This window comes from Saimiri boliviensis, chromosome 4, assembly GCF_048565385.1.
Source record: "Saimiri boliviensis isolate mSaiBol1 chromosome 4, mSaiBol1.pri, whole genome shotgun sequence".
Lineage (NCBI taxonomy): Eukaryota > Metazoa > Chordata > Mammalia > Primates > Cebidae > Saimiri > Saimiri boliviensis.
In genome coordinates, this window is record NC_133452.1 from 106,965,071 (window position 1) to 106,977,121 (window position 12,051).

Below are 12,051 nucleotides of genomic sequence, written 5' to 3' on the forward strand. Positions count from 1 at the left end.
TAAAAAGTATTAAAGGGTATTAAAGTGAATTCATGAGATTTATGTTTAAAAATACATCTAACTGTTTAGTAGTAAGGGACTATGGAAAGACAATAATAGAAGTGATGAGTGAGACAAAGTATTTACAGAAGCTGTTATTATTAGTATAGTCCAGGGAAGAGATGTATGGTAACTACAAGGAAAATAAAACCAAGTAACAAATTTGAGATACTTTAATGTAGAAGAGATGAAGCTTATTGAAGGATAAAGTGATATGGGTACTAGAGTCTCTTACTTAAGCAATTGGATATATGATACTAATTTTATTGAAATGAGGAAATGAGAGAGAATTAGGCTATTTTTCACTGGATTGCTTACCGTTGCCATTTTTATGGATAAAAGAACAGAAATCAAGAAGTCCATTAGCTTCTTGTAAAAAGTGAAATCTTGATAAAACCTAGATATACAAGAAATTGGATCTATAATATTGGAGCTCAAGCAAGCTGTCAGGGCTATAGATAAGTAATTGGAGTAATCAGCATAAAGATATCACCAAAAACTGAGGATGACTGAATGAGATCACTTACAGAGAAAAAGAGACAGAGCAAAAATTATCAGTAAAAGTAGAAGCCAGCTAATGAGACCTAGAAGCTGTGATCACATTGAGGTGTCCTATCAAGGAGAGTGTGTGTTAAAATATATTTTTAAAAAGTAAAAAGTTAAAACTATCACTTATTTAGACATACAATAAATACATGTAAAATCTATTTAACTCATTAATCAACAAAGACCCATACAGATGTCACACCAATCTAAAGAAGTCAAATTATATATGGAGAAAAGAAAGGAATGTTAAAATAAATTTACAAATGGGCCCAAAATATAATTTTGGAGAGGGTGTAAAGGTGAGAATTGTATCCCTCATTAGAGAGAATTTATTTTAATGTCTACAGATAAGAATTATTTCTATTGCTTTCAGTTATCTGTAAATCTCAATTGTAAGGTAGCTCAGAAGTCCCACAGAATCAGACAATCCCAAAACATCCAGTATTGCATTCAAAAGACATCTAGTAATCTCCTTTACTTATTCAAAGTAAAATTGTCATTTACATGGATAGCCAACAGAATATACTGTCCTAAAAGGCAAAAGAGAAAATAATTTCAATACTGAGTGAGTAATCATCTGTGTTGAAAGCTACTAAGTACAGGGAAAGATAAAGAAGATAAAGAAGTACCCTATGTATTGGATAATATGGAAATCACCGGTGTCCATGAAGTAATAATTTTGGAGGGAAATGGGAATAAAAACCAGACTGCTAGAGAGCAAATGGAAAGTAGAGAAGTGAAGACTGGAAAATAAGCAACTCTTTAGCTGGATTTTTGTTGTTTCTTTGTTTTATCATATTAAGGAAAATATTGAAGTGTGGTAGAATCCGGAGGCAGACTAGTGATGAAGGACGTTTTTGCTTTGATTATATTAAAAGATCCCGGATTTTGTTTGAATCTTTGAATGCTGAAAAGAATATCCAGGAAAGAGGGAGACATCACTAATGTAGAAAACAAAGGAGAATAAATACAGGTGTAGAATGTTTACAAAAGCAAAACTAGTAAGATCCACCGTCTAAGTGGAAGAATGTATATGACAAGAATAAAAATAAGGATAATATAAAATGGATAATATGTAGAACTTTCCTTTCCCAAGTGAAAGAATTCCCCTGACATGTTATCTGTGTTCTGGTATTTGTTTTTAATATTCTAACCAATGTCTAAGTTTCCTAAGACTCAATTCTCCCATTAGCTAGAAATTCCATTTCTTCACCACCACCCTCTGTCCGTGCATGCAGCCTAACATTTCACCTACCTTTCCATTTCTAGCTGCTAAGATCATGGCCAAATGCTTGGTCTAGAGTCATCTGCCAATAATCTGACCCGTTTCAGGTTAAATGAATATCAGAACTCCTTAACTCATTCTGAATTTTTGACTCAAGGTGATCCCTCAAAATTTGTTGTTTTACTCCTGAAGGATATTGACTTTTAAATTTCCTTAGTTCTAAAGTCTTCATGCTTCTGTGCCTTTGTGTCTGTCAGCCTCCGCTTCTGTTTTTAGGTTGATCCTTCTGTTGGATATCCTTTTCTATGAGTCACCATAAATTTTGTCATGGGATTTCTTTACCAAATACTTATGACAAATACTTTAAATACAAAGATTTGAGAAGATCTCACAATCTAATTACACTATAGAGACTTAGGTACAATATGTCAAATTGAAGAAATAAGTAACTTTCTTATTTATATAATTTATAAAAAATAATTATGTCTCATGGAATTTTACTAACGTGGTCTTAGAGAGCAAAAGTAGGTATATCTGATGTAATAGAGTCAAAGTGGATATGTGAGAGAGAACTCTGTGAGGAATATACAGATGTTTTCAAATTTCATATAATGAGTAGCAGATTTTTTCCTCTTATTTCTAAAGAAAGTGGTCCTGATGATCTTCAGAAGCAACCAGTATAAATGATGACTAAAAGTGTCTGTGTTGTATTAATTTTGTCAACTCAAAAGTAGCCAAGTTTTGTTAATAAAACTGCATTCTCTTAACCCACCAAAAACATACTTTTTCATATGATTTCCAGGGACCCTGAAGCTTTCAACTTCATGTAGTCCTTAATAAAACTGTAAAAACATATTTATAAATTTTAAATATCAATTCTAGGTAATAGGTTTTCACTAAATAATATAAATCAAAAGGAGTATATTTTGTATATTTCTAAACCTTCACCTACACAAGTTTGTATGTTCTATACAAAAGTAAAAGCCTGACACAGTGACTCATGTCTGTAGTTCCAGCACTGTGGGAGCCTGAGGTGGGAGGACTGCTTGGGTCAAGGAGTTCAAGACCAGCTTTGGAAACATAGTGAGACGCCATCTCTACAAAAATTAACAAATGCAAAAACTTAGCCAGGCATGTTGATACACACCTGTAATACCAGCTACTAGGGAGGCTGACATGGGAGGATCACTTGAGTTCAGGAGTTCAAAGCCACAGTGAGCCATGATCATGCCACAGCACTCTAGCCTGGGCAACAGCAATACCCCAACTCAAATAAATAAATAAATAATTTTTTTAAAAAAGCAAAGAGAATATTGGTTAATCACAAGACTCAGTTCTATGACAGTCTTTTAAGAGAGCAACTGTATGTATTCTATCCTTCTAAAAAACTAATATTTGCCTTTCTCTGTGGCAGCCATGTTAGTATAAGGTTAATATTAAGACTACTATATATTTGTTTTGTTTTGTTGTTTGTTTTGAGAAGGAGTCTCACTCTGTCACCCATGCTGGAGTGCAGTGGCAGCATCTTTGCTCACTGCAACCTCCATCTCCCAGGTTCAAGTGATTGTTGTGCCTTAGCCTCCTGAGTAGCTGAGATTACAGGTGTGTGCCATCACACTAAAATAATCTGGGACATTTTTAGTAGAAATGGGTCTTCACCATATTGGCCAGGTTGGTCTCAAACTCCTAACCTTAATGATCCACCTGTCTCAGCCTCCCAAAGTGCTGAGATTACAGGAAAGTTATTATTAATCCCAGAACAAGTTTTTATATAAAGAACATTTTACTTAAATCCTAAATCATTTGGAACTAGGCTTGAGTCACAAGACCATGGTGACTTGGTGACTTACTTATGAGATCTAGGGCCACACAACATGTCTGACCTTCATCTTTTTGCTGTGTAAAATAAATATAATCCAATTTCCACTGCTATGAGGGGATTAATAGTATATCATTTATGACTAACCCAATAATTAGCATATACTAGATTGTCAGTGAATTTTGGTTTCTTCCCTTCCATTCAAAATAGGAAAACAGATGCAAAGATGATGCAATGAAATGCTCAGTTATCCCAGAGTGATTACTTTTGTGGGATGTTGAACAATCAAAAGGATCCAGATTAGTCTCCATTGTCTTCAATCACAATACAAACTGATCAGTTGAAATATGAAAAGTCGTCAGCCAGCATGTTTTGTTTCTAAATATTAACATGGTTGGTTACACACAATAACCAACAGCTTCTTGATTAGGAATTCACTCCACCCAAAAACTCATTAGAGTTCTAAAAATACAAACTATCTGGGGACCAGACATAGATAAGTTGGTGAAAACTCAGTAAATTCCACTCAGTGGTGAAAACTCCGCAAAGGTGTTTGTGATGATAGTTCAGTAGCGCCATCTATATGTGAGAAAAATAACACGTTTCTTGGTGACATCTTCTACAATGAAGTGACTCTTTCGGTATTAGAGAAATGACACTACAGTCTACTGGTTAAGTTCTGCGTCATTTAGCTCCTAAAGAGGCCCAAGTTGACCTCTTAAATTTTCTAAGCCAGTAGTTTAGATTAGATATATGGTTAGACTAGGCATGTAGAAAAAGTTTTTGAAGACACCTACACTATAATGAAAAATGCTTTTAGAATAAAGAATAAGAATCTTTGGATTGTTTGGCATAGACAGACATGTTCCCTCTAAAACACTAGTAAATCATGTTGAAAGTTTTAAAAATTCAAATATTTTCATCCTATATTTGTAAATAACAGTTTTAATGTTCATAATCTTTATTACTATGGTAAATCACAGCAAGAGATCTGCCTTTTTAACAAATTTTTTAATGTACAAAACATTATAGTGTACCACAGATGTAATTCTTATATAGCAGATCACTAGAGCTTAATTATCTTGCTTAATTGAATCTTTACGCCTACAGGTCAGTAACTCACTTCCCATTTCCTTTGCCCTCAGCCCCTGGCAAGCACTATTGTACTACTTTTTGCTTCTATGAATTTGACTATTTTAGATACCTCATATAAGTGGAATCATGCAGTTTTTGTCTTTTTGTCCCCAGCTATTTTCACTTAATGTCCTCAAGATTCATCTATGTTGAAATATATTGCAGGATTTCTTGCTGTTTTGAGGCTGAATAGTAAATCATTATGTGTCTACCACATTTTAATCCATCATCGGTTAATGAACAGGTTGTTTTTCCATCTTGGCCATTATTAATAGTGCTGAAATTAAATAAACATGGGAGTGCTAATACCTTTTTAGGATCCTGATTTTAATTATTTTGAATAAACACTTTGAAGTGAGATTGCCAGACCATATCAAAGTTCTATGTTTAACTTTTGGTGGATGTCCATACTATTTTCTACAGTGGCTGCTATATTTTGCATTGTCACAGCAGTAGGTAAGGGCGTCAATTTTTCCACATTTTTGCCAACAGCTGTCTTTTGTTTTTTGATAATAACCATCCTGGCAGGTGTGAGGTGATATCATTGTAATTTTGTTTGCATTTCTCTAATAATTAATGATGATGATAATTTCTATACCTATTGGACCATTTGTATGTTTTCTTTGGAGAAAAGACATCTTTTAAGGATCACAATTACAATAGGGAAGTTCAACAATGATATTTCCTAACTTTCAGTAGAAAACCTCCTTAAGCTGTAGTTTTTAAATCAAAGTGGAGCAAAAATACTCAGACATCTCCCCAGCGATGGAAACAATTAATATTATTAGCATCAAAGAGATCTGTATTTCTAGTTCTGTTCACATCAGAGGTGAATACTTACTCCTTTCTAATTTGGATACTCTTTCTTTCTCTTGCCTAATTTCTCAGGCTAGGACTTTCAATATTATGTTGAATGACGGTGGTGAGAGTGAGCATCCTTGTTTTCTTCCAGTTCTTAGAGGAAAAGTTTTGAGCTTTTCTCCATTCAGTAAGACCTGTGGATTTGTCATACATGGCCTCTATTGTGTTGAGGTATTTTTATCCATACATAATTTATTAAGTGTTTTACCACAGAGAGATAATGAATTTTATCAAGAACTTATTCTTCATCTATTGAGATTATCATATATTTTTTGTCCTTCATTCTATAGATGTATGAAGTTTGTTAATTTGCATATGTGAACATCTTGCAGATGTCATGATCATATATATGTTAAAACCCAAAGACATTACCAAAAACATCCTAGAACTGGGAAACAAATTTAGTTAAGTTGCAGGACAAAAATGACATACAAAAATAGGTAGTGTTTCTATATATGAACAAAGTACTAGCTGAAAAAGAAATCCAGAAGGTAACCCCGTTTACAAAAGCCACTGCCAAAAAATAATATATCTAGCAATAAATTTACCCAAGGAGGTGAAAGAACTCTAAATAGAAAACTAAAAAGCACTAATGAAAGAAACTGAATGGAATACAAAAAATAGAAGACAGAAGACATTCTATACTTATGGATTGAAAGATTATTATTAAAATGACAATATTACCCAAACTGATCTAGAGAGTCAACACAATCCCTATCAAAATACCAATGACATCCTCCATAGATGCAGAAAACAATTCTAAAACAAAAGTAGAACTACAAAAGGCCCCGAATAGCCAAAGTAATCCTGATCAAAAATAACAAAGTGGGAATTATCACACTACTGACCTCAAAACATACTACAAACCTGTAGTAACAAAAGCGGCATGGTATTGGTGTAAAAACAGACACACAGATGAAGGGAACAGAATAATGAATACAAAATTAATCCACTTATCTACAGCCAAATGATGTTTGACAAAGGTGCCAAGAACACTCATTTGAAAAAGAAAATCTCTTAATTTTTGCTGGGAGAAGTGGATATTTGCATGCTGAAGAATTAAACTTGACTCCCACCTCTCACCCTATAGGAAAATCAATGCAAAATGGATCAGAGGACTAAATGTGAAACCCAAAATGGTAAAATTACTAAAAGAAGACATAGAAGGAATACATCAGTTTATTTATCTGGGAAAACATTTTATGAATATGACCTCAAAACACAGGCAACAAAAGCAAAAACAAAAACAAAAACAATGGGATTATATCAAACTAAGAAGCTCTGCACAGCAAAAGAAAATAATCAATAGAGTGAAAAGAAAACCTAAAAAGTGAAAGAAAATATTTGTAAACTACTCATCCTACAGAGGATTAATATCCATCTAGAATAGACAAGGAACTTAAACATCTCAACAGCAAAATAATGATAATAATCTGAATAAAAATAGGCAAATGATATGAATAGATCTTTCTCAAAAGAAGACATACGACTGGCCAACAGCTACATGAAAATCTAGTCATCCGAGATGTGAAAGTCAAAACCATATTATCTCACCTCATTTAGGATGGCTATTATCAAAGAAAAAATAATGAATGCTGGTGAGGATGTGGAAGAAAGAGAACCTGTAAACACTGTTGGTGGGGATGTAAACTAGTACAACCACAGTGGAGTACAATCAGTATGGAGGTTCCTCAAAAGCTACAAATAGAATGAACATATGATTCAGCAATTTCCCTACTGAGAATAATCCAAAGAAAAGGAAATCATTATGTTAAAGAGACATCTAGACCCCAATGTTTACTGCACCACTATTCACAATAATCAAGATACAGAATCAACCTAGGTGTCCAACAACAGCTGGACATTAGATCTAATGATCCCATTAGATAATGGAGCTACCCTATTAACATGTACTCATATTTATCTCTGATACCATATTTTTACTATACCTTTTCAATGTTTGGATACTTTTAGATACACAAATACTTATTGTTATGTTACAATTGCCTGTAGTATTCAGTACAGAAACATGTCATGTAGGTTTTTAGCCTAGGAGCAATAAGCTATACCACAGAGCCTAGGTGTGTAGTAGTATATACACACAATGGAATACTATTCAGCAGTGAGACATAATGAAATCCTGTAATTCACAGTAACATGGCTAGAAATGGAGAATGTTAAGTGAAATAAGCCAGTAGCAAAAACTTAAACTAGGAGTCCCCAAACTACAGCCCAAGGGCCGCATGTGGCCCCCTGAGGCCATTTATCCAGCCCCCCGCCGAGCTTCAGGAAGGGGCACCTCTTTCATTGGTGGTCAGTGAGAGGAGCACAGTATGTGGCAGCCCTCCAACGGTCTGAGGGACAGTGAACTGGCCCCCTGTGTAAAAAGTTTGGGGACGCCTGCCTTAAACACTATGTGTTTTCACTCATGTGAAAGCTAAAAATAACTGATCTTATAGAAGTAAAAAGTAGAACAGAAGATGTTAAAGACTGGGAAGGGTATGAGGAAAGGAGGGATAAGCAGAAATTTATTGAAGAATAAAAAATTACAGCTAGATGGGAAGAATAAGTTCTAGTGTTCCATAGAATTGTAGTATGACTATACTTAACAGTAATATATTATGTAGTTTTAAACAGCTCAAAAAAGGATATTGAATATTCCCAACACAAATGATAAATGTTCAAGATGATGAATATGCTAATTATCCTGATCTAACTGCTATACGTTATATGTATGAAAATATCACTACGAACCCTGTGATTACGTACAATTATTTTTATCAAGTAAAATGTAAAATTTAAAATTTAAAAAATATAAACCCTTTGTATACTTCCAGCCACATCATAGGTGACTCAGATCAAGAACTGACTTTTGTTGAACACAATGTATTTTTATTCTTGCTGTATCAGGGTCTGTAGTCCAACCAAATCTTAAAAATACACTATAGAACTGATGTATTTCAATACTTAATATGTCATTGTACTAAAAGAAAGCATTTTAAAATAAATGTAAGTCAAGAATCCACTTAGTCATTTTTATTCCTAGACAGAATGGTCCTTATATCCTAAAGACTGCAAGAGTAACAACTTTCATAGAACAGATAATTGATAAAACTCAGTGTTGAAAAAAAAAAGGAAGGAAGGAAAGAGGAAAGGGAGGGAGGGAGGGAAGAAATACAACAAAAAAGGAGTGAATTCTCATTTTAGAACCAGATTTTGATGTTTTTTGGTATGTTATGGATTTTCTTTGTCAATATTTTAGAGATAATACTAACATACAGTCATGTATAACAATGTTTTGATCAATGACAGACATATACAATGGTGATCCCATTAGATAATGGAGCTACCCTATACAGGCATACCCATATTTATCTTTTATTCCACGTTTTTACTGTACCTTTTCAATGTTTGCATATTTTTAGATACACAAATACCATTATGTTATAATTGCCTATAGTATTCAGTACAGAAATATGCCATACAGGTTTTTAGGCTAGGAGCACTAAGCTACACCACAGAGCCTAGGTGTGTAGTAGGCTATACTATCTAGCTTTGTGTAGGTACATTCTATGATGTTTTCACAATGAGGAAATCACTTAACTAGAAACTTCTCGGAAAGTATACCTGTCATTAAGCAGGGCATAACTGTATTATAAAAATTATAAATGTGTAACTCAAAATATTATAGTCTACAACTGTTTCAATAAGACAGCTTGAAATATAATTTTAAAATGAGGTATAAAGTAGGCAACATTATTAAATCAAAAAAATGCTAAATTTGAATCCTAATTAAGGCTTTATACCTTATTTCTGACCACGCTAGATAAGGGTTCAGGCCAACCTATCAGATTGTCTCATTTTAATAGTACTTTGAAATTTTCTCGATTGCCCATATACTAGGTTTTGAATTTCAAATCACAAACTTACAGATTTTTCTGAAGACCACACCAAATGAAAATTTAATGTCTTCCTTCTGATTTGTGGTAGGATCATTGCAGAGGAAGCTTACTTACTACATAAGGCCTCAATGTATTAGTCTGTCAGAAGTCAATAGTTCATCTACTAAGCTAAGAAGATATTTTCATAATCTTCCAAACTATTAAGTCTCATACATAATGAATCTGGTGTGTATTACGAAAAAAACGCATAGACACAAACTATGCTTATGGCACTAGTCATAGTGGCTTTTTTAGAATGAATAACTGTATATTAGTGTAGCATATAATAAACTGTTGGATATCTTTCATATCAAAATTCTAAACTGAAGCTAACTTAATCAACAATATCTTTGTTTTTGTTTTTTTTATTTTTTTTTCCTAGAGTCTAGGAATTTCATTATTATTTATATTGATTTAGCAAAAACAGAAAATAAGGAAATGGCATCAGCAGTCCATAAAATCCCACAGTTACATTTAGGAAACACAAGCCAACAAACTGAGCTTGTCAAGAGGAGAAAAATGAGCGTTCAAATAAACATAAATGGTCTTTCAGGTGTTGCTGAGTGCACAAAGTAGCAAGTTCTGAAAAGTTAGCAGAGAAAGGCAGTAACAGTTACATCTTGCACATGCAGGAGTCAACTTAAAGTCAGGTAGTAAGAGAAGCCCTAGTTTCAGAGATGCTGAGTATATCATCAAACTAGTGCAATGTTGGAAAGGTAAATTCTTCCCTAAATTCAGGCAGGAACATAGAGGCTAAAACTCAGGGAAGAGAAGTAAAAGGATAGTGGGCTGACACCTTATTAACATGTTCTTGCTCTTTTCAAAGATAAAATGAGATTAAACTGGTGTAATGGAAAATGTGCCACATAGCCAATATCATTCTAAAGATCTATTATAATAATACTGTATATATTCACACTAATGTTTATTGTGCTTTCAGTAATTAAATACTATCTATTTTAATTTACACTCCGTTTACTTTCTATTTGAAACCTGAGAACTGTTGGAAAAACATGGTCTTATATTTTTATTGCAACGTACTTATCAAAAGCTTCAAATGTTTGTGATGCCTTTCCCAAAGTTTTATTATGAAATAGATTGGCTGGGGATAAATACATCAGAATAAATGTCAAGGTGTAATTTAAGAAATAATACTATTTGCTAATGATCAAGGCTTGCCATTCTAGACTGCAAATACTAACCCACATATAAGCCAAAAGATATAAACAGAGTTCGGAGAAGAAATTACAGGGAAATACAATGTGTATTTTGGATTTAGTGTGGATGGCATTTATATCTTACTGGTTCACAAAGATTAAAAAAAAAAAAACCCTAAACTTCCTTTTCAGTGAGGTTTTACTTCATTGGCAAACCTTCTTTAATAAAAAGGTAGAGCTTTATTTTATTTACTCTTCTTGATAATTCTCCAAGTGTTCAATACAAACTGAGAAATGCTCCTCACCTCCATCTGTGCTTGAAATTTTTATTAATAGCGTATGGGTCACTATGTTTATATTGAGAAAGATAATCATAAATATTGAGAAATTGCTAAGTAAACAAACCATCAACATTACATCAATAACTTTCATTTAAACCAATAGGCATAATGGTACAAAAACACATTCATTAGATTAATTACCCTCATTACTAGTATTTTTATTCTATTTGCTAAATACCCAACAATAAACAGGTTTAATTGGTAAGTGATAGCATTTTTTATATTTTCCTTTTTAAGTTTTATGCATAAACAAGAGAATTCAATGTGTTTCACAAGGAGTAAAATTTCATTTGGATGTAAAATTTGTACAGATACATGTTTATTAAAGTGAAAGACCAATTCTTGACCTAAGAAGATGTTTTAGCCTCTGTGATCCCCAACTTTCTATAGTCTAATTTCCCAGGACCGCTGTGATCAGCATTCCCTTTTCTATTTTCCTGCCACCACCAGATCCTTGCTGCCTGTCTTCAAGATTATTGTAGAAAATTCCACATGGTCCTAATGCCCTGAATGTTTTCCTAAATCAAATTTGTCTTTAATACTATGGAAAATTATATCTGTCTTTAAAATAATTTTCATGTCACTACCCTACTCAAAAGTTTTTGATTTTGAGTAGGTCTTTATTTCTCTCATCAATAAAGAATTAAAGACCTACTCAAAATCACTAGAGAATTAAGGACCCTTCTGTCTCCTAGTCAAAGTCTTCCACAGGAAACCCAGCACGGTGCCCCCATTTCATCTCATGCCCTCTACAGAACCCTTTCTCTTGCCAAATTGATCTGCTCCTTCTTTTCTAATATATCCCAGACGTTTCCATCTTTTCTTAACCCTTTGAAATCTGTTCTCCTGATAGTTAAAATCTTTTGAATCTTTCAAATTTCCTAGAGGAAACTGATTTGGCCCTAGTACCTTAAAAGCTGGTAGAGAGGAAAACACATCATCTTGATGATCATTTCTTTTTCAAAGATGCCTAATACAGTTTCGGCAC